The following is a 21,516-nucleotide window of genomic DNA, read 5'->3' as shown; positions in this document are numbered from 1 at the left end:
GGCAGCTGCCCGCCGTCGCCCGCCAGCTGCAGCAGAGCCGTAGGTCAGGAGGCAGAAAGAGGGGAGCCCGCCAGCCCTCGGAGGGCCGGCGTCCGGGAGAGCCGGGCTGCGGCAGCCAGCGGCGGCGACGCCGTGCCGGGACGGGGTCGGCGCGCTCCGTCCCGGCGCCGGGGGAGCGGGCGGGAGCGAGCGGAGCGGGGGTCCCCGGCCGGGCCGCGGTGGGGGCCGGCAGTGCTCCGCGCTGCGTCCCAGGGGCCGCCTGCCGCCAGGCGCCCTGCAGCGGGGCACGGGGCCGGCCCGTGGCCCAGGGCGCCGGCACGGAGGGCACGCGGCGCCGTGGGGCTTAGGGGCCGGGGGCTTGGGCTCTGCCTGGCCGCTCCCTCGGCAAGCCCCGCGCTGCCGAGTCGAGGTGGGAGCCGGGCTGCGGCCGGGCTGGAGCAGGCACCTGCAGGCGTGCTTCGTCGGGCTTGCGGGTGCCCCTGGAGCCCGCGGATGGGGAGGCGGGAGCTGGAGCGGCCCCGCAGAGCCCCGAAGGTGCCGGAGGCGTTTTGCGGAGGGCCGGAGGGTCCCAGTGCAGCTCGGGGGGGACCGCGGGGCTGGCGGAGGGCTCAGGGCTGGGGCAGCTGCTGCGGAGAAGGGCGGGCGCCTGTGCACACAGGTGTGTGTGCATGCGTGTGTGCACACGTGTGCGTGCGCATGTGCGTGCAGATGCGTGTGTGTGCCGAGGCAAGTGCACGTGTGCATGCACGTGCATGCGCGTGTATTCTTGCAGAGGCACCTGCATATGTGTGTGTGTACGTGCACGTGTGCGTGGCCGTGGGCGCGCACACGCGTGTGCGTGGCCGTGGGCGCGTGCGAGGCCCCGGGGCAGAAGCGGGCGCTGCCGGGGGCGGGGGGGGGGGGGGGGGCGGCGGGAGGGTGGGGTCGGCGGCGGCGCCGCCGGGCCGGCTGCGGCGCGGCGGGGGCGTGTCGGCGGCGCGGTGGGCGTGCCCATGCAGATCAGGGCGCGCGCGGGGGCCGCCGGGAGAGCGCGGCGGCGGCGTGTCGGCGGGCGCGGCGGAGCGCCGCGCGTGTCGGCGGCGGCGGGGCGCGCGCGGGGCGTCGGGGCGCGCGTGGCGGCGTGGGTGCGTCGGGGGTGGGTGCGCTTGCGTGCGTGTGCGTGAGGTGTGTGTGCGTGCGGCGGCGTGTGTGCGCGCGGGGCGGGTGGCGGGGGCATACTTACCTGGCAGGGGAGACACCATGATCAGGCAGGTGGTTTTCCCAGGGCGAGGCTCATCCCTTGCACTCCGGGTGTGCTGACCCCTGCGATTTCCCCAAATGCGGGAAACTCGACTGCATAATTTGTGGTAGTGGGGGACTGCGTTCGCGCTCTCCCCTGGCAGCTCCGGTGCAAAGGCAGACGCAGCGCTGCGGCTTTTTGGCGGCAGCGCGCCGCGGCTCGGCGCTGGCCGCGCTCGGCGCGCCGGGTGCTGCGGCGCGCGGCGCGGGGCGGCGCCGCTCGCCCCTGCCCGCGCCGCCGCGCCCGGCCCCCTTCGCTTACTCCCGCCGCAACCGCCCTGCCCGACGCCCCGCGACGCCGCCGCCAGCGCAGCGCAGCGCAGCGCAGCGCAGCGGCCTCCCGCCCGCAGCAGCCCCCAGCCCTCCGCAGCCACTTCCCTCCTCTCCGCTGCCGCCCGACGACATCCTTCCGCGCGGTGCCCCGCGGCGCCTCAGCGAGCGCCCGCCGCGCCTGCCGCTGCCACCCGGGCGTGGGGCGGGAGCCCGGGGAAGGCCCGCGCCGGGAGGGCGCCCCTAATCCTCCGCAGCTCCCCGCCGTCGTTGCCCCGAGAAGCAGCGCTCACAACCCCTCCCCGGCCCAGCGCTCCCGTCGTCCCGCCGTGCTCCGCTGCTGCCTGCTGGGTTTGGCTCCTGCCTCTGCGCCCCTCGTTCCCGCATCGCTCTGCCGCGCGCTGCCACGGCCTCGAAGGCGCTGAGCTCGGTAGCCTTCCGCTGCGCTTCCTGCAGCAGCTCGGCGTCCCGCGTACCGGGCAGCCCAGCGCTGCGCCCCGCGCTCCAGCCGTGGCCTCCTCGGGGCGCAGCGGAGGGGCAGGATCACCTCCCTCGCCCTGCCAGCAACGCTCTGCCCCGCGCGCCCCGTGCGACAGTCAGCTAGCTTCTCGGCCGCGAGGGCGCCGTGCCGGCTCACGCCCAACGCGGAGCCCGCCGGCGCGCCCGGGCCGCGCTCCGCAGAGCTGCTTGCCGGCAGCTCAGCCCCCCAGCCCGTCCCGCTGCGCGGCGTTATTCCTGCCCGCGGCGGGACCCCGCGCGTGCCCTTGCTGGGCTCCGTGAGGCTCCTGCCTACCCGCCTCCAGCCTGCCCGGCTCCCTCTGGCCGCCAGCGCGGCCCTCCGGGCCGGCAGCCGCCGCTGCCGGCCGAGCGTCGGCGGCAAACCCGCCGAGGAGGCTCTCTGTGCCGGCGGCCGCGGCGCTGGGGAAGCAGTCGAGCGGACGGGGACCCACTACTGACCCCGCGGGACGCTGCTAGTTGCAGGCCCCCGGCCGGGCTTTGAGCCGCCGAGCGCAGCCCTCGGGGCTCTGCCTTTCCGCCGGCCCTCGAGCCGCCTCGCTGCCCGCTCGCCCAGGCCGCGCTTCCGCAGCTCGCCTGCGAGGACGTCGCGGGAGACGGTGTCAAAAGCCTTTGCCGAAGCCGAGGGCGGCGACATCCACTGCTCTGCCCCTCGTCTGCCCAGACGCTCATCGCGTCGCAGAAGGCTACCGGCATGATTTCCCCCGCGGGAATCCACGCGGGCTGCTCCTGGTCCCGCTTCATCTGCTTGGAGATGGAGTCCACCGGGAGCTGCTCCGTCGCCTTTCCCGGGTGCCGGGGAGGCGGACTGGCCGGTAGTCCCCTGGGTCCTCCTTCCCGTCGTCCCTTGTGAAGACAGGAGGGACATCTGCTGCCTTCTCCCGACGGCCATCGGCCCTCGGAGACGCTCGAGCGCGGCCTGGCAGTGGCGTCGGCCAGCTCCCTCCGCCCGCACGGGGCGAGCGTAGCCCGTCCGGGCCCGGGGCCGCGCTCGTGGCTCTCCGGCGTGCCTCAACGATGCCTGCGCCCGTCCTCCTCCACCGAGGCAGAGCCTTGCCTTCTCCGGGCTTTCTCCCGGGTCTCCGGGGCCCGGGATTCCTGCGGGCCGGTCTGACCGCAGCGGACTGAGGCAAAGGTGGCGTGCAGGGTCTCGGCCTTTTCTGTGTCCTTTGTCCCCGGGATCCCGTTTCCCCCGCGCTTCCTTTCGTTACGGGTGGATTGACCGAAGCCCTTCTGCCTGTCCTGGGCATCCCTGGCCACCTTCGACTGCGCGGGGCCGTGGCCTTCTCAGCCCCACCCCTGCACGCCCGGACCAGCTCCCTGTATTCCTCCCTGCTCGCCTCCCCCGCTGCCTCCTGCTGCAGCCCTCCTGCCTCTGGTCGCCTTTGGCCTGGAGCTCCTTGTTCACCTGGCCGGCTCCGCCGCCCCCTCGGCTCGAGGGGCTGCTCACGGGCGCGGGGCATCCCGCAGCACAGAGGAGCTGAGCCGGGACTGGCAGCCCGCTCCCCTGCAGCCCCCTTCCCTCCGAGCCCCTTTCCCGGGGTCTTCCTCCCAGCAGGTTCCCCCAGCGGCCCAAGGGAGCGGCGCAGGCAGCCCAGCTTGAGCTCTCCTCACGACGGTGCCTGCGCTGCGTTCCCAGAGCAGCTTTGGCAGCTGCCCGCCGTCGCCCGCCAGCTGCAGCAGAGCCGTAGGTCAGGAGGCAGAAAGAGGGGAGCCCGCCAGCCCTCGGAGGGCCGGCGTCCGGGAGAGCCGGGCTGCGGCAGCCAGCGGCGGCGACGCCGTGCCGGGACGGGGTCGGCGCGCTCCGTCCCAGCGCCGGGGGAGCGGGCGGGAGCGAGCGGAGCGGGGGTCCCCGGCCGGGCCGCGGTGGGGGCCGGCAGTGCTCCGCGCTGCGTCCCAGGGGCCGCCTGCCGCCAGGCGCCCTGCAGCGGGGCACGGGGCCGGCCCGTGGCCCAGGGCGCCGGCACGGAGGGCACGCGGCGCCGTGGGGCTTAGGGGCCGGGGGCTTGGGCTCTGCCTGGCCGCTCCCTCGGCAAGCCCCGCGCTGCCGAGTCGAGGTGGGAGCCGGGCTGGAGCAGGCACCTGCAGGCGTGCTTCGTCGGGCTTGCGGGTGCCCCTGGAGCCCGCGGATGGGGAGGCGGGAGCTGGAGCGGCCCCGCAGAGCCCCGAAGGTGCCGGAGGCGTTTTGCGGAGGGCCGGAGGGTCCCAGTGCAGCTCGGGGGGGACCGCGGGGCTGGCGGAGGGCTCAGGGCTGGGGCAGCTGCTGCGGAGAAGGGCGGGCGCCTGTGCACACAGGTGTGTGTGCATGCGTGTGTGCACACGTGTGCGTGCGCATGTGCGTGCAGATGCGTGTGTGTGCCGAGGCAAGTGCACGTGTGCATGCACGTGCATGCGCGTGTATTCTTGCAGAGGCACCTGCATATGTGTGTGTGTACGTGCACGTGTGCGTGGCCGTGGGCGCGCACACGCGTGTGCGAGGTCGTGGGCGCGTGCGAGGCCCCGGGGCAGAAGCGGGCGCTGCCGGGGGCGGGGGGGGGGGGGGCGGCGGGAGGGTGGGGTCGGCGGCGGCGCCGCCGGGCCGGCTGCGGCGCGGCGGGGGCGTGTCGGCGGCGCGGTGGGCGTGCCCATGCAGATCAGGGCGCGCGCGGGGGCCGCCGGGAGAGCGCGGCGGCGGCGTGTCGGCGGGCGCGGCGGAGCGCCGCGCGTGTCGGCGGCGGCGGGGCGCGCGCGGGGCGTCGGGGCGCGCGTGGCGGCGTGGGTGCGTCGGGGGTGGGTGCGCTTGCGTGCGTGTGCGTGAGGTGTGTGTGCGTGCGGCGGCGTGTGTGCGCGCGGGGCGGGTGGCGGGGGCATACTTACCTGGCAGGGGAGACACCATGATCAGGCAGGTGGTTTTCCCAGGGCGAGGCTCATCCCTTGCACTCCGGGTGTGCTGACCCCTGCGATTTCCCCAAATGCGGGAAACTCGACTGCATAATTTGTGGTAGTGGGGGACTGCGTTCGCGCTCTCCCCTGGCAGCTCCGGTGCAAAGGCAGACGCAGCGCTGCGGCTTTTTGGCGGCAGCGCGCCGCGGCTCGGCGCTGGCCGCGCTCGGCGCGCCGGGTGCTGCGGCGCGCGGCGCGGGGCGGCGCCGCTCGCCCCTGCCCGCGCCGCCGCGCCCGGCCCCCTTCGCTTACTCCCGCCGCAACCGCCCTGCCCGACGCCCCGCGACGCCGCCGCCAGCGCAGCGCAGCGCAGCGCAGCGCAGCGGCCTCCCGCCCGCAGCAGCCCCCAGCCCTCCGCAGCCACTTCCCTCCTCTCCGCTGCCGCCCGACGACATCCTTCCGCGCGGTGCCCCGCGGCGCCTCAGCGAGCGCCCGCCGCGCCTGCCGCTGCCACCCGGGCGTGGGGCGGGAGCCCGGGGAAGGCCCGCGCCGGGAGGGCGCCCCTAATCCTCCGCAGCTCCCCGCCGTCGTTGCCCCGAGAAGCAGCGCTCACAACCCCTCCCCAGCCCAGCGCTCCCGTCGTCCCGCCGTGCTCCGCTGCTGCCTGCTGGGTTTGGCTCCTGCCTCTGCGCCCCTCGTTCCCGCATCGCTCTGCCGCACGCTGCCACGGCCTCGAAGGCGCTGAGCTCGGTAGCCTTCCGCTGCGCTTCCTGCAGCAGCTCGGCGTCCCGCGTACCGGGCAGCCCAGCGCTGCGCCCCGCGCTCCAGCCGTGGCCTCCTCGGGGCGCAGCGGAGGGGCAGGATCACCTCCCTCGCCCTGCCAGCAACGCTCTGCCCCGCGCGCCCCGTGCGACAGTCAGCTAGCTTCTCGGCCGCGAGGGCGCCGTGCCGGCTCACGCCCAACGCGGAGCCCGCCGGCGCGCCCGGGCCGCGCTCCGCAGAGCTGCTTGCCGGCAGCTCAGCCCCCCAGCCCGTCCCGCTGCGCGGCGTTATTCCTGCCCGCGGCGGGACCCCGCGCGTGCCCTTGCTGGGCTCCGTGAGGCTCCTGCCTACCCGCCTCCAGCCTGCCCGGCTCCCTCTGGCCGCCAGCGCGGCCCTCCGGGCCGGCAGCCGCCGCTGCCGGCCGAGCGTCGGCGGCAAACCCGCCGAGGAGGCTCTCTGTGCCGGCGGCCGCGGCGCTGGGGAAGCAGTCGAGCGGACGGGGACCCACTACTGACCCCGCGGGACGCTGCTAGTTGCAGGCCCCCGGCCGGGCTTTGAGCCGCCGAGCGCAGCCCTCGGGGCTCTGCCTTTCCGCCGGCCCTCGAGCCGCCTCGCTGCCCGCTCGCCCAGGCCGCGCTTCCGCAGCTCGCCTGCGAGGACGTCGCGGGAGACGGTGTCAAAAGCCTTTGCCGAAGCCGAGGGCGGCGACATCCACTGCTCTGCCCCTCGTCTGCCCAGACGCTCATCGCGTCGCAGAAGGCTACCGGCATGATTTCCCCCGCGGGAATCCACGCGGGCTGCTCCTGGTCCCGCTTCATCTGCTTGGAGATGGAGTCCACCGGGAGCTGCTCCGTCGCCTTTCCCGGGTGCCGGGGAGGCGGACTGGCCGGTAGTCCCCTGGGTCCTCCTTCCCGTCGTCCCTTGTGAAGACAGGAGGGACATCTGCTGCCTTCTCCCGACGGCCATCGGCCCTCGGAGACGCTCGAGCGCGGCCTGGCAGTGGCGTCGGCCAGCTCCCTCCGCCCGCGCGGGGCGAGCGTAGCCCGTCCGGGCCCGGGGCCGCGCTCGTGGCTCTCCGGCGTGCCTCAACGATGCCTGCGCCCGTCCTCCTCCACCGAGGCAGAGCCTTGCCTTCTCCGGGCTTTCTCCCGGGTCTCCGGGGCCCGGGATTCCTGCGGGCCGGTCTGACCGCAGCGGACTGAGGCAAAGGTGGCGTGCAGGGTCTCGGCCTTTTCTGTGTCCTTTGTCCCCGGGATCCCGTTTCCCCCGCGCTTCCTTTCGTTACGGGTGGATTGACCGAAGCCCTTCTGCCTGTCCTGGGCATCCCTGGCCACCTTCGACTGCGCGGGGCCGTGGCCTTCTCAGCCCCACCCCTGCACGCCCGGACCAGCTCCCTGTATTCCTCCCTGCTCGCCTCCCCCGCTGCCTCCTGCTGCAGCCCTCCTGCCTCTGGTCGCCTTTGGCCTGGAGCTCCTTGTTCACCTGGCCGGCTCCGCCGCCCCCTCGGCTCGAGGGGCTGCTCACGGGCGCGGGGCATCCCGCAGCACAGAGGAGCTGAGCCGGGACTGGCAGCCCGCTCCCCTGCAGCCCCCTTCCCTCCGAGCCCCTTTCCCGGGGTCTTCCTCCCAGCAGGTTCCCCCAGCGGCCCAAGGGAGCGGCGCAGGCAGCCCAGCTTGAGCTCTCCTCACGACGGTGCCTGCGCTGCGTTCCCAGAGCAGCTTTGGCAGCTGCCCGCCGTCGCCCGCCAGCTGCAGCAGAGCCGTAGGTCAGGAGGCAGAAAGAGGGGAGCCCGCCAGCCCTCGGAGGGCCGGCGTCCGGGAGAGCCGGGCTGCGGCAGCCAGCGGCGGCGACGCCGTGCCGGGACGGGGTCGGCGCGCTCCGTCCCGGCGCCGGGGGAGCGGGCGGGAGCGAGCGGAGCGGGGGTCCCCGGCCGGGCCGCGGTGGGGGCCGGCAGTGCTCCGCGCTGCGTCCCAGGGGCCGCCTGCCGCCAGGCGCCCTGCAGCGGGGCACGGGGCCGGCCCGTGGCCCAGGGCGCCGGCACGGAGGGCACGCGGCGCCGTGGGGCTTAGGGGCCGGGGGCTTGGGCTCTGCCTGGCCGCTCCCTCGGCAAGCCCCGCGCTGCCGAGTCGAGGTGGGAGCCGGGCTGCGGCCGGGCTGGAGCAGGCACCTGCAGGCGTGCTTCGTCGGGCTTGCGGGTGCCCCTGGAGCCCGCGGATGGGGAGGCGGGAGCTGGAGCGGCCCCGCAGAGCCCCGAAGGTGCCGGAGGCGTTTTGCGGAGGGCCGGAGGGTCCCAGTGCAGCTCGGGGGGGACCGCGGGGCTGGCGGAGGGCTCAGGGCTGGGGCAGCTGCTGCGGAGAAGGGCGGGCGCCTGTGCACACAGGTGTGTGTGCATGCGTGTGTGCACACGTGTGCGTGCGCATGTGCGTGCAGATGCGTGTGTGTGCCGAGGCAAGTGCACGTGTGCATGCACGTGCATGCGCGTGTATTCTTGCAGAGGCACCTGCATATGTGTGTGTGTACGTGCACGTGTGCGTGGCCGTGGGCGCGCACACGCGTGTGCGTGGCCGTGGGCGCGTGCGAGGCCCCGGGGCAGAAGCGGGCGCTGCCGGGGGCGGGGGGGGGGGGGGGCGGCGGGAGGGTGGGGTCGGCGGCGGCGCCGCCGGGCCGGCTGCGGCGCGGCGGGGGCGTGTCGGCGGCGCGGTGGGCGTGCCCATGCAGATCAGGGCGCGCGCGGGGGCCGCCGGGAGAGCGCGGCGGCGGCGTGTCGGCGGGCGCGGCGGAGCGCCGCGCGTGTCGGCGGCGGCGGGGCGCGCGCGGGGCGTCGGGGCGCGCGTGGCGGCGTGGGTGCGTCGGGGGTGGGTGCGCTTGCGTGCGTGTGCGTGAGGTGTGTGTGCGTGCGGCGGCGTGTGTGCGCGCGGGGCGGGTGGCGGGGGCATACTTACCTGGCAGGGGAGACACCATGATCACGCAGGTGGTTTTCCCAGGGCGAGGCTCATCCCTTGCACTCCGGGTGTGCTGACCCCTGCGATTTCCCCAAATGCGGGAAACTCGACTGCATAATTTGTGGTAGTGGGGGACTGCGTTCGCGCTCTCCCCTGGCAGCTCCGGTGCAAAGGCAGACGCAGCGCTGCGGCTTTTTGGCGGCAGCGCGCCGCGGCTCGGCGCTGGCCGCGCTCGGCGCGCCGGGTGCTGCGGCGCGCGGCGCGGGGCGGCGCCGCTCGCCCCTGCCCGCGCCGCCGCGCCCGGCCCCCTTCGCTTACTCCCGCCGCAACCGCCCTGCCCGACGCCCCGCGACGCCGCCGCCAGCGCAGCGCAGCGCAGCGCAGCGCAGCGGCCTCCCGCCCGCAGCAGCCCCCAGCCCTCCGCAGCCACTTCCCTCCTCTCCGCTGCCGCCCGACGACATCCTTCCGCGCGGTGCCCCGCGGCGCCTCAGCGAGCGCCCGCCGCGCCTGCCGCTGCCACCCGGGCGTGGGGCGGGAGCCCGGGGAAGGCCCGCGCCGGGAGGGCGCCCCTAATCCTCCGCAGCTCCCCGCCGTCGTTGCCCCGAGAAGCAGCGCTCACAACCCCTCCCCGGCCCAGCGCTCCCGTCGTCCCGCCGTGCTCCGCTGCTGCCTGCTGGGTTTGGCTCCTGCCTCTGCGCCCCTCGTTCCCGCATCGCTCTGCCGCGCGCTGCCACGGCCTCGAAGGCGCTGAGCTCGGTAGCCTTCCGCTGCGCTTCCTGCAGCAGCTCGGCGTCCCGCGTACCGGGCAGCCCAGCGCTGCGCCCCGCGCTCCAGCCGTGGCCTCCTCGGGGCGCAGCGGAGGGGCAGGATCACCTCCCTCGCCCTGCCAGCAACGCTCTGCCCCGCGCGCCCCGTGCGACAGTCAGCTAGCTTCTCGGCCGCGAGGGCGCCGTGCCGGCTCACGCCCAACGCGGAGCCCGCCGGCGCGCCCGGGCCGCGCTCCGCAGAGCTGCTTGCCGGCAGCTCAGCCCCCCAGCCCGTCCCGCTGCGCGGCGTTATTCCTGCCCGCGGCGGGACCCCGCGCGTGCCCTTGCTGGGCTCCGTGAGGCTCCTGCCTACCCGCCTCCAGCCTGCCCGGCTCCCTCTGGCCGCCAGCGCGGCCCTCCGGGCCGGCAGCCGCCGCTGCCGGCCGAGCGTCGGCGGCAAACCCGCCGAGGAGGCTCTCTGTGCCGGCGGCCGCGGCGCTGGGGAAGCAGTCGAGCGGACGGGGACCCACTACTGACCCCGCGGGACGCTGCTAGTTGCAGGCCCCCGGCCGGGCTTTGAGCCGCCGAGCGCAGCCCTCGGGGCTCTGCCTTTCCGCCGGCCCTCGAGCCGCCTCGCTGCCCGCTCGCCCAGGCCGCGCTTCCGCAGCTCGCCTGCGAGGACGTCGCGGGAGACGGTGTCAAAAGCCTTTGCCGAAGCCGAGGGCGGCGACATCCACTGCTCTGCCCCTCGTCTGCCCAGACGCTCATCGCGTCGCAGAAGGCTACCGGCATGATTTCCCCCGCGGGAATCCACGCGGGCTGCTCCTGGTCCCGCTTCATCTGCTTGGAGATGGAGTCCACCGGGAGCTGCTCCGTCGCCTTTCCCGGGTGCCGGGGAGGCGGACTGGCCGGTAGTCCCCTGGGTCCTCCTTCCCGTCGTCCCTTGTGAAGACAGGAGGGACATCTGCTGCCTTCTCCCGACGGCCATCGGCCCTCGGAGACGCTCGAGCGCGGCCTGGCAGTGGCGTCGGCCAGCTCCCTCCGCCCGCGCGGGGCGAGCGTAGCCCGTCCGGGCCCGGGGCCGCGCTCGTGGCTCTCCGGCGTGCCTCAACGATGCCTGCGCCCGTCCTCCTCCACCGAGGCAGAGCCTTGCCTTCTCCGGGCTTTCTCCCGGGTCTCCGGGGCCCGGGATTCCTGCGGGCCGGTCTGACCGCAGCGGACTGAGGCAAAGGTGGCGTGCAGGGTCTCGGCCTTTTCTGTGTCCTTTGTCCCCGGGATCCCGTTTCCCCCGCGCTTCCTTTCGTTACGGGTGGATTGACCGAAGCCCTTCTGCCTGTCCTGGGCATCCCTGGCCACCTTCGACTGCGCGGGGCCGTGGCCTTCTCAGCCCCACCCCTGCACGCCCGGACCAGCTCCCTGTATTCCTCCCTGCTCGCCTCCCCCGCTGCCTCCTGCTGCAGCCCTCCTGCCTCTGGTCGCCTTTGGCCTGGAGCTCCTTGTTCACCTGGCCGGCTCCGCCGCCCCCTCGGCTCGAGGGGCTGCTCACGGGCGCGGGGCATCCCGCAGCGCAGAGGAGCTGAGCCGGGACTGCCAGCCCGCTCCCCTGCAGCTCCCTTCCCTCCGAGCCCCTTTCCCGGGGTCTTCCTCCCAGCAGGTTCCCCCAGCGGCCCAAGGGAGCGGCGCAGGCAGCCCAGCTTGAGCTCTCCTCACGACGGTGCCTGCGCTGCGTTCCCAGAGCAGCTTTGGCAGCTGCCCGCCGTCGCCCGCCAGCTGCAGCAGAGCCGTAGGTCAGGAGGCAGAAAGAGGGGAGCCCGCCAGCCCTCGGAGGGCCGGCGTCCGGGAGAGCCGGGCTGCGGCAGCCAGCGGCGGCGACGCCGTGCCGGGACGGGGTCGGCGCGCTCCGTCCCGGCGCCGGGGGAGCGGGCGGGAGCGAGCGGAGCGGGGGTCCCCGGCCGGGCCGCGGTGGGGGCCGGCAGTGCTCCGCGCTGCGTCCCAGGGGCCGCCTGCCGCCAGGCGCCCTGCAGCGGGGCACGGGGCCGGCCCGTGGCCCAGGGCGCCGGCACGGAGGGCACGCGGCGCCGTGGGGCTTAGGGGCCGGGGGCTTGGGCTCTGCCTGGCCGCTCCCTCGGCAAGCCCCGCGCTGCCGAGTCGAGGTGGGAGCCGGGCTGCGGCCGGGCTGGAGCAGGCACCTGCAGGCGTGCTTCGTCGGGCTTGCGGGTGCCCCTGGAGCCCGCGGATGGGGAGGCGGGAGCTGGAGCGGCCCCGCAGAGCCCCGAAGGTGCCGGAGGCGTTTTGCGGAGGGCCGGAGGGTCCCAGTGCAGCTCGGGGGGGACCGCGGGGCTGGCGGAGGGCTCAGGGCTGGGGCAGCTGCTGCGGAGAAGGGCGGGCGCCTGTGCACACAGGTGTGTGTGCATGCGTGTGTGCACACGTGTGCGTGCGCATGTGCGTGCAGATGCGTGTGTGTGCCGAGGCAAGTGCACGTGTGCATGCACGTGCATGCGCGTGTATTCTTGCAGAGGCACCTGCATATGTGTGTGTGTACGTGCACGTGTGCGTGGCCGTGGGCGCGCACACGCGTGTGCGTGGCCGTGGGCGCGTGCGAGGCCCCGGGGCAGAAGCGGGCGCTGCCGGGGGCGGGGGGGGGGGGGCGGCGGGAGGGTGGGGTCGGCGGCGGCGCCGCCGGGCCGGCTGCGGCGCGGCGGGGGCGTGTCGGCGGCGCGGTGGGCGTGCCCATGCAGATCAGGGCGCGCGCGGGGGCCGCCGGGAGAGCGCGGCGGCGGCGTGTCGGCGGGCGCGGCGGAGCGCCGCGCGTGTCGGCGGCGGCGGGGCGCGCGCGGGGCGTCGGGGCGCGCGTGGCGGCGTGGGTGCGTCGGGGGTGGGTGCGCTTGCGTGCGTGTGCGTGAGGTGTGTGTGCGTGCGGCGGCGTGTGTGCGCGCGGGGCGGGTGGCGGGGGCATACTTACCTGGCAGGGGAGACACCATGATCAGGCAGGTGGTTTTCCCAGGGCGAGGCTCATCCCTTGCACTCCGGGTGTGCTGACCCCTGCGATTTCCCCAAATGCGGGAAACTCGACTGCATAATTTGTGGTAGTGGGGGACTGCGTTCGCGCTCTCCCCTGGCAGCTCCGGTGCAAAGGCAGACGCAGCGCTGCGGCTTTTTGGCGGCAGCGCGCCGCGGCTCGGCGCTGGCCGCGCTCGGCGCGCCGGGTGCTGCGGCGCGCGGCGCGGGGCGGCGCCGCTCGCCCCTGCCCGCGCCGCCGCGCCCGGCCCCCTTCGCTTACTCCCGCCGCAACCGCCCTGCCCGACGCCCCGCGACGCCGCCGCCAGCGCAGCGCAGCGCAGCGCAGCGCAGCGGCCTCCCGCCCGCAGCAGCCCCCAGCCCTCCGCAGCCACTTCCCTCCTCTCCGCTGCCGCCCGACGACATCCTTCCGCGCGGTGCCCCGCGGCGCCTCAGCGAGCGCCCGCCGCGCCTGCCGCTGCCACCCGGGCGTGGGGCGGGAGCCCGGGGAAGGCCCGCGCCGGGAGGGCGCCCCTAATCCTCCGCAGCTCCCCGCCGTCGTTGCCCCGAGAAGCAGCGCTCACAACCCCTCCCCAGCCCAGCGCTCCCGTCGTCCCGCCGTGCTCCGCTGCTGCCTGCTGGGTTTGGCTCCTGCCTCTGCGCCCCTCGTTCCCGCATCGCTCTGCCGCGCGCTGCCACGGCCTCGAAGGCGCTGAGCTCGGTAGCCTTCCGCTGCGCTTCCTGCAGCAGCTCGGCGTCCCGCGTACCGGGCAGCCCAGCGCTGCGCCCCGCGCTCCAGCCGTGGCCTCCTCGGGGCGCAGCGGAGGGGCAGGATCACCTCCCTCGCCCTGCCAGCAACGCTCTGCCCCGCGCGCCCCGTGCGACAGTCAGCTAGCTTCTCGGCCGCGAGGGCGCCGTGCCGGCTCACGCCCAACGCGGAGCCCGCCGGCGCGCCCGGGCCGCGCTCCGCAGAGCTGCTTGCCGGCAGCTCAGCCCCCCAGCCCGTCCCGCTGCGCGGCGTTATTCCTGCCCGCGGCGGGACCCCGCGCGTGCCCTTGCTGGGCTCCGTGAGGCTCCTGCCTACCCGCCTCCAGCCTGCCCGGCTCCCTCTGGCCGCCAGCGCGGCCCTCCGGGCCGGCAGCCGCCGCTGCCGGCCGAGCGTCGGCGGCAAACCCGCCGAGGAGGCTCTCTGTGCCGGCGGCCGCGGCGCTGGGGAAGCAGTCGAGCGGACGGGGACCCACTACTGACCCCGCGGGACGCTGCTAGTTGCAGGCCCCCGGCCGGGCTTTGAGCCGCCGAGCGCAGCCCTCGGGGCTCTGCCTTTCCGCCGGCCCTCGAGCCGCCTCGCTGCCCGCTCGCCCAGGCCGCGCTTCCGCAGCTCGCCTGCGAGGACGTCGCGGGAGACGGTGTCAAAAGCCTTTGCCGAAGCCGAGGGCGGCGACATCCACTGCTCTGCCCCTCGTCTGCCCAGACGCTCATCGCGTCGCAGAAGGCTACCGGCATGATTTCCCCCGCGGGAATCCACGCGGGCTGCTCCTGGTCCCGCTTCATCTGCTTGGAGATGGAGTCCACCGGGAGCTGCTCCGTCGCCTTTCCCGGGTGCCGGGGAGGCGGACTGGCCGGTAGTCCCCTGGGTCCTCCTTCCCGTCGTCCCTTGTGAAGACAGGAGGGACATCTGCTGCCTTCTCCCGACGGCCATCGGCCCTCGGAGACGCTCGAGCGCGGCCTGGCAGTGGCGTCGGCCAGCTCCCTCCGCCCGCGCGGGGCGAGCGTAGCCCGTCCGGGCCCGGGGCCGCGCTCGTGGCTCTCCGGCGTGCCTCAACGATGCCTGCGCCCGTCCTCCTCCACCGAGGCAGAGCCTTGCCTTCTCCGGGCTTTCTCCCGGGTCTCCGGGGCCCGGGATTCCTGCGGGCCGGTCTGACCGCAGCGGACTGAGGCAAAGGTGGCGTGCAGGGTCTCGGCCTTTTCTGTGTCCTTTGTCCCCGGGATCCCGTTTCCCCCGCGCTTCCTTTCGTTACGGGTGGATTGACCGAAGCCCTTCTGCCTGTCCTGGGCATCCCTGGCCACCTTCGACTGCGCGGGGCCGTGGCCTTCTCAGCCCCACCCCTGCACGCCCGGACCAGCTCCCTGTATTCCTCCCTGCTCGCCTCCCCCGCTGCCTCCTGCTGCAGCCCTCCTGCCTCTGGTCGCCTTTGGCCTGGAGCTCCTTGTTCACCTGGCCGGCTCCGCCGCCCCCTCGGCTCGAGGGGCTGCTCACGGGCGCGGGGCATCCCGCAGCGCAGAGGAGCTGAGCCGGGACTGCCAGCCCGCTCCCCTGCAGCCCCCTTCCCTCCGAGCCCCTTTCCCGGGGTCTTCCTCCCAGCAGGTTCCCCCAGCGGCCCAAGGGAGCGGCGCAGGCAGCCCAGCTTGAGCTCTCCTCACGACGGTGCCTGCGCTGCGTTCCCAGAGCAGCTTTGGCAGCTGCCCGCCGTCGCCCGCCAGCTGCAGCAGAGCCGTAGGTCAGGAGGCAGAAAGAGGGGAGCCCGCCAGCCCTCGGAGGGCCGGCGTCCGGGAGAGCCGGGCTGCGGCAGCCAGCGGCGGCGACGCCGTGCCGGGACGGGGTCGGCGCGCTCCGTCCCGGCGCCGGGGGAGCGGGCGGGAGCGAGCGGAGCGGGGGTCCCCGGCCGGGCCGCGGTGGGGGCCGGCAGTGCTCCGCGCTGCGTCCCAGGGGCCGCCTGCCGCCAGGCGCCCTGCAGCGGGGCACGGGGCCGGCCCGTGGCCCAGGGCGCCGGCACGGAGGGCACGCGGCGCCGTGGGGCTTAGGGGCCGGGGGCTTGGGCTCTGCCTGGCCGCTCCCTCGGCAAGCCCCGCGCTGCCGAGTCGAGGTGGGAGCCGGGCTGCGGCCGGGCTGGAGCAGGCACCTGCAGGCGTGCTTCGTCGGGCTTGCGGGTGCCCCTGGAGCCCGCGGATGGGGAGGCGGGAGCTGGAGCGGCCCCGCAGAGCCCCGAAGGTGCCGGAGGCGTTTTGCGGAGGGCCGGAGGGTCCCAGTGCAGCTCGGGGGGGACCGCGGGGCTGGCGGAGGGCTCAGGGCTGGGGCAGCTGCTGCGGAGAAGGGCGGGCGCCTGTGCACACAGGTGTGTGTGCATGCGTGTGTGCACACGTGTGCGTGCGCATGTGCGTGCAGATGCGTGTGTGTGCCGAGGCAAGTGCACGTGTGCATGCACGTGCATGCGTGTGTATTCTTGCAGAGGCACCTGCATATGTGTGTGTGTACGTGCACGTGTGCGTGGCCGTGGGCGCGCACACGCGTGTGCGTGGCCGTGGGCGCGTGCGAGGCCCCGGGGCAGAAGCGGGCGCTGCCGGGGGCGGGGGGGGGGGCGGCGGGAGGGTGGGGTCGGCGGCGGCGCCGCCGGGCCGGCTGCGGCGCGGCGGGGGCGTGTCGGCGGCGCGGTGGGCGTGCCCATGCAGATCAGGGCGCGCGCGGGGGCCGCCGGGAGAGCGCGGCGGCGGCGTGTCGGCGGGCGCGGCGGAGCGCCGCGCGTGTCGGCGGCGGCGGGGCGCGCGCGGGGCGTCGGGGCGCGCGTGGCGGCGTGGGTGCGTCGGGGGTGGGTGCGCTTGCGTGCGTGTGCGTGAGGTGTGTGTGCGTGCGGCGGCGTGTGTGCGCGCGGGGCGGGTGGCGGGGGCATACTTACCTGGCAGGGGAGACACCATGATCAGGCAGGTGGTTTTCCCAGGGCGAGGCTCATCCCTTGCACTCCGGGTGTGCTGACCCCTGCGATTTCCCCAAATGCGGGAAACTCGACTGCATAATTTGTGGTAGTGGGGGACTGCGTTCGCGCTCTCCCCTGGCAGCTCCGGTGCAAAGGCAGACGCAGCGCTGCGGCTTTTTGGCGGCAGCGCGCCGCGGCTCGGCGCTGGCCGCGCTCGGCGCGCCGGGTGCTGCGGCGCGCGGCGCGGGGCGGCGCCGCTCGCCCCTGCCCGCGCCGCCGCGCCCGGCCCCCTTCGCTTACTCCCGCCGCAACCGCCCTGCCCGACGCCCCGCGACGCCGCCGCCAGCGCAGCGCAGCGCAGCGCAGCGCAGCGGCCTCCCGCCCGCAGCAGCCCCCAGCCCTCCGCAGCCACTTCCCTCCTCTCCGCTGCCGCCCGACGACATCCTTCCGCGCGGTGCCCCGCGGCGCCTCAGCGAGCGCCCGCCGCGCCTGCCGCTGCCACCCGGGCGTGGGGCGGGAGCCCGGGGAAGGCCCGCGCCGGGAGGGCGCCCCTAATCCTCCGCAGCTCCCCGCCGTCGTTGCCCCGAGAAGCAGCGCTCACAACCCCTCCCCAGCCCAGCGCTCCCGTCGTCCCGCCGTGCTCCGCTGCTGCCTGCTGGGTTTGGCTCCTGCCTCTGCGCCCCTCGTTCCCGCATCGCTCTGCCGCGCGCTGCCACGGCCTCGAAGGCGCTGAGCTCGGTAGCCTTCCGCTGCGCTTCCTGCAGCAGCTCGGCATCCCGCGTACCGGGCAGCCCAGCGCTGCGCCCCGCGCTCCAGCCGTGGCCTCCTCGGGGCGCAGCGGAGGGGCAGGATCACCTCCCTCGCCCTGCCGGCAACGCTCTGCCCCACGCGCCCCGTGCGACAGTCAGCTAGCTTCTCGGCCGCGAGGGCGCCGTGCCGGCTCACGCCCAACGCGGAGCCCGCCGGCGCGCCCGGGCCGCGCTCCGCAGAGCTGCTTGCCGGCAGCTCAGCCCCCCAGCCCGTCCCGCTGCGCGGCGTTATTCCTGCCCGCGGCGGGACCCCGCGCGTGCCCTTGCTGGGCTCCGTGAGGCTCCTGCCTACCCGCCTCCAGCCTGCCCGGCTCCCTCTGGCCGCCAGCGCGGCCCTCCGGGCCGGCAGCCGCCGCTGCCGGCCGAGCGTCGGCGGCAAACCCGCCGAGGAGGCTCTCTGTGCCGGCGGCCGCGGCGCTGGGGAAGCAGTCGAGCGGACGGGGACCCACTACTGACCCCGCGGGACGCTGCTAGTTGCAGGCCCCCGGCCGGGCTTTGAGCCGCCGAGCGCAGCCCTCGGGGCTCTGCCTTTCCGCCGGCCCTCGAGCCGCCTCGCTGCCCGCTCGCCCAGGCCGCGCTTCCGCAGCTCGCCTGCGAGGACGTCGCGGGAGACGGTGTCAAAAGCCTTTGCCGAAGCCGAGGGCGGCGACATCCACTGCTCTGCCCCTCGTCTGCCCAGACGCTCATCGCGTCACAGAAGGCTACCGGCATGATTTCCCCCGCGGGAATCCACGCGGGCTGCTCCTGGTCCCGCTTCATCTGCTTGGAGATGGAGTCCACCGGGAGCTGCTCCGTCACCTTTCCCGGGTGCCGGGGAGGCGGACTGGCCGGTAGTCCCCTGGGTCCTCCTTCCCGTCGTCCCTTGTGAAGACAGGAGGGACATCTGCTGCCTTCTCCCGACGGCCATCGGCCCTCGGAGACGCTCGAGCGCGGCCTGGCAGTGGCGTCGGCCAGCTCCCTCCGCCCGCGCGGGGCGAGCGTAGCCCGTCCGGGCCCGGGGCCGCGCTCGTGGCTCTCCGGCGTGCCTCAACGATGCCTGCGCCCGTCCTCCTCCACCGAGGCAGAGCCTTGCCTTCTCCGGGCTTTCTCCCGGGTCTCCGGGGCCCGGGATTCCTGCGGGCCGGTCTGACCGCAGCGGACTGAGGCAAAGGTGGCGTGCAGGGTCTCGGCCTTTTCTGTGTCCTTTGTCCCCGGGATCCCGTTTCCCCCGCGCTTCCTTTCGTTACGGGTGGATTGACCGAAGCCCTTCTGCCTGTCCTGGGCATCCCTGGCCACCTTCGACTGCGCGGGGCCGTGGCCTTCTCAGCCCCACCCCTGCACGCCCGGACCAGCTCCCTGTATTCCTCCCTGCTCGCCTCCCCCGCTGCCTCCTGCTGCAGCCCTCCTGCCTCTGGTCGCCTTTGGCCTGGAGCTCCTTGTTCACCTGGCCGGCTCCGCCGCCCCCTCGGCTCGAGGGGCTGCTCACGGGCGCGGGGCATCCCGCAGCGCAGAGGAGCTGAGCCGGGACTGGCAGCCCGCTCCCCTGCAGCCCCCTTCCCTCCGAGCCCCTTTCCCGGGGTCTTCCTCCCAGCAGGTTCCCCCAGCGGCCCAAGGGAGCGGCGCAGGCAGCCCAGCTTGAGCTCTCCTCACGACGGTGCCTGCGCTGCGTTCCCAGAGCAGCTTTGGCAGCTGCCCGCCGTCGCCCGCCAGCTGCAGCAGAGCCGTAGGTCAGGAGGCAGAAAGAGGGGAGCCCGCCGGCCCTCGGAGGGCCGGCGTCCGGGAGAGCCGGGCTGCGGCAGCCAGCGGCGGCGACGCCGTGCCGGGACGGGGTCGGCGCGCTCCGTCCCGGCGCCGGGGGAGCGGGCGGGAGCGAGCGGAGCGGGGGTCCCCGGCCGGGCCGCGGTGGGGGCCGGCAGTGCTCCGCGCTGCGTCCCAGGGGCCGCCTGCCGCCAGGCGCCCTGCAGCGGGGCACGGGGCCGGCCCGTGGCCCAGGGCGCCGGCACGGAGGGCACGCGGCGCCGTGGGGCTTAGGGGCCGGGGGCTTGGGCTCTGCCTGGCCACTCCCTCGGCAAGCCCCGCGCTGCCGAGTCGAGGTGGGAGCCGGGCTGCGGCCGGGCTGGAGCAGGCACCTGCAGGCGTGCTTCGTCGGGCTTGCGGGTGCCCCTGGAGCCCGCGGATGGGGAGGCGGGAGCTGGAGCGGCCCCGCAGAGCCCCGAAGGTGCCGGAGGCGTTTTGCGGAGGGCCGGAGGGTCCCAGTGCAGCTCGGGGGGGACCGCGGGGCTGGCGGAGGGCTCAGGGCTGGGGCAGCTGCTGCGGAGAAGGGCGGGCGCCTGTGCACACAGGTGTGTGTGCATGCGTGTGTGCACACGTGTGCGTGCGCATGTGCGTGCAGATGCGTGTGTGTGCCGAGGCAAGTGCACGTGTGCATGCACGTGCATGCGCGTGTATTCTTGCAGAGGCACCTGCATATGTGTGTGTGTACGTGCACGTGTGCGTGGCCGTGGGCGCGCACACGCGTGTGCGTGGCCGTGGGCGCGTGCGAGGCCCCGGGGCAGAAGCGGGCGCTGCCGGGGGCGGGGGGGGGGCGGCGGGAGGGTGGGGTCGGCGGCGGCGCCGCCGGGCCGGCTGCGGCGCGGCGGGGGCGTGTCGGCGGCGCGGTGGGCGTGCCCATGCAGATCAGGGCGCGCGCGGGGGCCGCCGGGAGAGCGCGGCGGCGGCGTGTCGGCGGGCGCGGCGGAGCGCCGCGCGTGTCGGCGGCGGCGGGGCGCGCGCGGGGCGTCGGGGCGCGCGTGGCGGCGTGGGTGCGTCGGGGGTGGGTGCGCTTGCGTGCGTGTGCGTGAGGTGTGTGTGCGTGCGGCGGCGTGTGTGCGCGCGGGGCGGGTGGCGGGGGCATACTTACCTGGCAGGGGAGACACCATGATCAGGCAGGTGGTTTTCCCAGGGCGAGGCTCATCCCTTGCACTCCGGGTGTGCTGACCCCTGCGATTTCCCCAAATGCGGGAAACTCGACTGCATAATTTGTGGTAGTGGGGGACTGCGTTCGCGCTCTCCCCTGGCAGCTCCGGTGCAAAGGCAGACGCAGCGCTGCGGCTTTTTGGCGGCAGCGCGCCGCGGCTCGGCGCTGGCCGCGCTCGGCGCGCCGGGTGCTGCGGCGCGCGGCGCGGGGCGGCGCCGCTCGCCCCTGCCCGCGCCGCCGCGCCCGGCCCCCTTCGCTTACTCCCGCCGCAACCGCCCTGCCCGACGCCCCGCGACGCCGCCGCCAGCGCAGCGCAGCGCAGCGCAGCGCAGCGCAGCGCAGCGGCCTCCCGCCCGCAGCAGCCCCCAGCCCTCCGCAGCCACTTCCCTCCTCTCCGCTGCCGCCCGACGACATCCTTCCGCGCGGTGCCCCGCGGCGCCTCAGCGAGCGCCCGCCGCGCCTGCCGCTGCCACCCGGGCGTGGGGCGGGAGCCCGGGGAAGGCCCGCGCCGGGAGGGCGCCCCTAATCCTCCGCAGCTCCCCGCCGTCGTTGCCCCGAGAAGCAGCGCTCACAACCCCTCCCCAGCCCAGCGCTCCCGTCGTCCCGCCGTGCTCCGCTGCTGCCTGCTGGGTTTGGCTCCTGCCTCTGCGCCCCTCGTTCCCGCATCGCTCTGCCGCGCGCTGCCACGGCCTCGAAGGCGCTGAGCTCGGTAGCCTTCCGCTGCGCTTCCTGCAGCAGCTCGGCATCCCGCGTACCGGGCAGCCCAGCGCTGCGCCCCGCGCTCCAGCCGTGGCCTCCTCGGGGCGCAGCGGAGGGGCAGGATCACCTCCCTCGCCCTGCCGGCAACGCTCTGCCCCACGCGCCCCGTGCGACAGTCAGCTTCTCGGCCGCGAGGGCGCCGTGCCGGCTCACGCCCAACGCGGAGCCCGCCGGCGCGCCCGGGCCGCGCTCCGCAGAGCTGCTTGCCGGCAGCTCAGCCCCCCAGCCCGTCCCGCTGCGCGGCGTTATTCCTGCCCGCGGCGGGACCCCGCGCGTGCCCTTGCTGGGCTCCGTGAGGCTCCTGCCTACCCGCCTCCAGCCTGCCCGGCTCCCTCTGGCCGCCAGCGCGGCCCTCCGGGCCGGCAGCCGCCGCTGCCGGCCGAGCGTCGGCGGCAAACCCGCCGAGGAGGCTCTCTGTGCCGGCGGCCGCGGCGCTGGGGAAGCAGTCGAGCGGACGGGGACCCACTACTGACCCCGCGGGACGCTGCTAGTTGCAGGCCCCCGGCCGGGCTTTGAGCCGCCGAGCGCAGCCCTCGGGGCTCTGCCTTTCCGCCGGCCCTCGAGCCGCCTCGCTGCCCGCTCGCCCAGGCCGCGCTTCCGCAGCTCGCCTGCGAGGACGTCGCGGGAGACGGTGTCAAAAGCCTTTGCCGAAGCCGAGGGCGGCGACATCCACTGCTCTGCCCCTCGTCTGCCCAGACGCTCATCGCGTCACAGAAGGCTACCGGCATGATTTCCCCCGCGGGAATCCACGCGGGCTGCTCCTGGTCCCGCTTCATCTGCTTGGAGATGGAGTCCACCGGGAGCTGCTCCGTCGCCTTTCCCGGGTGCCGGGGAGGCGGACTGGCCGGTAGTCCCCTGGGTCCTCCTTCCCGTCGTCCCTTGTGAAGACAGGAGGGACATCTGCTGCCTTCTCCCGACGGCCATCGGCCCTCGGAGACGCTCGAGCGCGGC

The 21,516-nt window shown here is 75.6% G+C and overlaps 6 non-coding genes across 6 annotated transcripts; all 6 read left to right on the top strand.

Annotated features, from left to right (window-relative positions):
- Positions 1 to 1,214: 1,214 nt before the first annotated feature.
- On the top strand, positions 1,215 to 1,378 carry LOC134139336 (U1 spliceosomal RNA). Its single transcript, XR_009958116.1, has one exon. It is a non-coding gene; the product is annotated as a U1 spliceosomal RNA (small nuclear RNA).
- A 3,534-nt stretch (positions 1,379 to 4,912) lies between these two features.
- On the top strand, positions 4,913 to 5,076 carry LOC134139335 (U1 spliceosomal RNA). Its single transcript, XR_009958115.1, has one exon. It is a non-coding gene; the product is annotated as a U1 spliceosomal RNA (small nuclear RNA).
- Positions 5,077 to 8,622: 3,546 nt separating this feature from the next.
- Positions 8,623 to 8,786, top strand: LOC134139322 (U1 spliceosomal RNA). The gene has a single exon (XR_009958103.1). It is a non-coding gene; the product is annotated as a U1 spliceosomal RNA (small nuclear RNA).
- Positions 8,787 to 12,330: 3,544 nt separating this feature from the next.
- On the top strand, positions 12,331 to 12,494 carry LOC134139333 (U1 spliceosomal RNA). The gene has a single exon (XR_009958113.1). It is a non-coding gene; the product is annotated as a U1 spliceosomal RNA (small nuclear RNA).
- A 3,542-nt stretch (positions 12,495 to 16,036) lies between these two features.
- LOC134139332 (U1 spliceosomal RNA) lies at positions 16,037 to 16,200 on the top strand. The gene has a single exon (XR_009958112.1). It is a non-coding gene; the product is annotated as a U1 spliceosomal RNA (small nuclear RNA).
- A 3,541-nt stretch (positions 16,201 to 19,741) lies between these two features.
- Positions 19,742 to 19,905, top strand: LOC134139331 (U1 spliceosomal RNA). The gene has a single exon (XR_009958111.1). It is a non-coding gene; the product is annotated as a U1 spliceosomal RNA (small nuclear RNA).
- The last annotated feature ends 1,611 nt before the right edge of the window (positions 19,906 to 21,516 follow it).

Source organism: Rhea pennata, chromosome 3 (assembly GCF_028389875.1).
Source record: "Rhea pennata isolate bPtePen1 chromosome 3, bPtePen1.pri, whole genome shotgun sequence".
NCBI lineage: Eukaryota > Metazoa > Chordata > Aves > Rheiformes > Rheidae > Rhea > Rhea pennata.
Note: the sequence above shows the minus strand (reverse complement) of the source record. Positions and strands in the feature narration are given on the sequence as shown.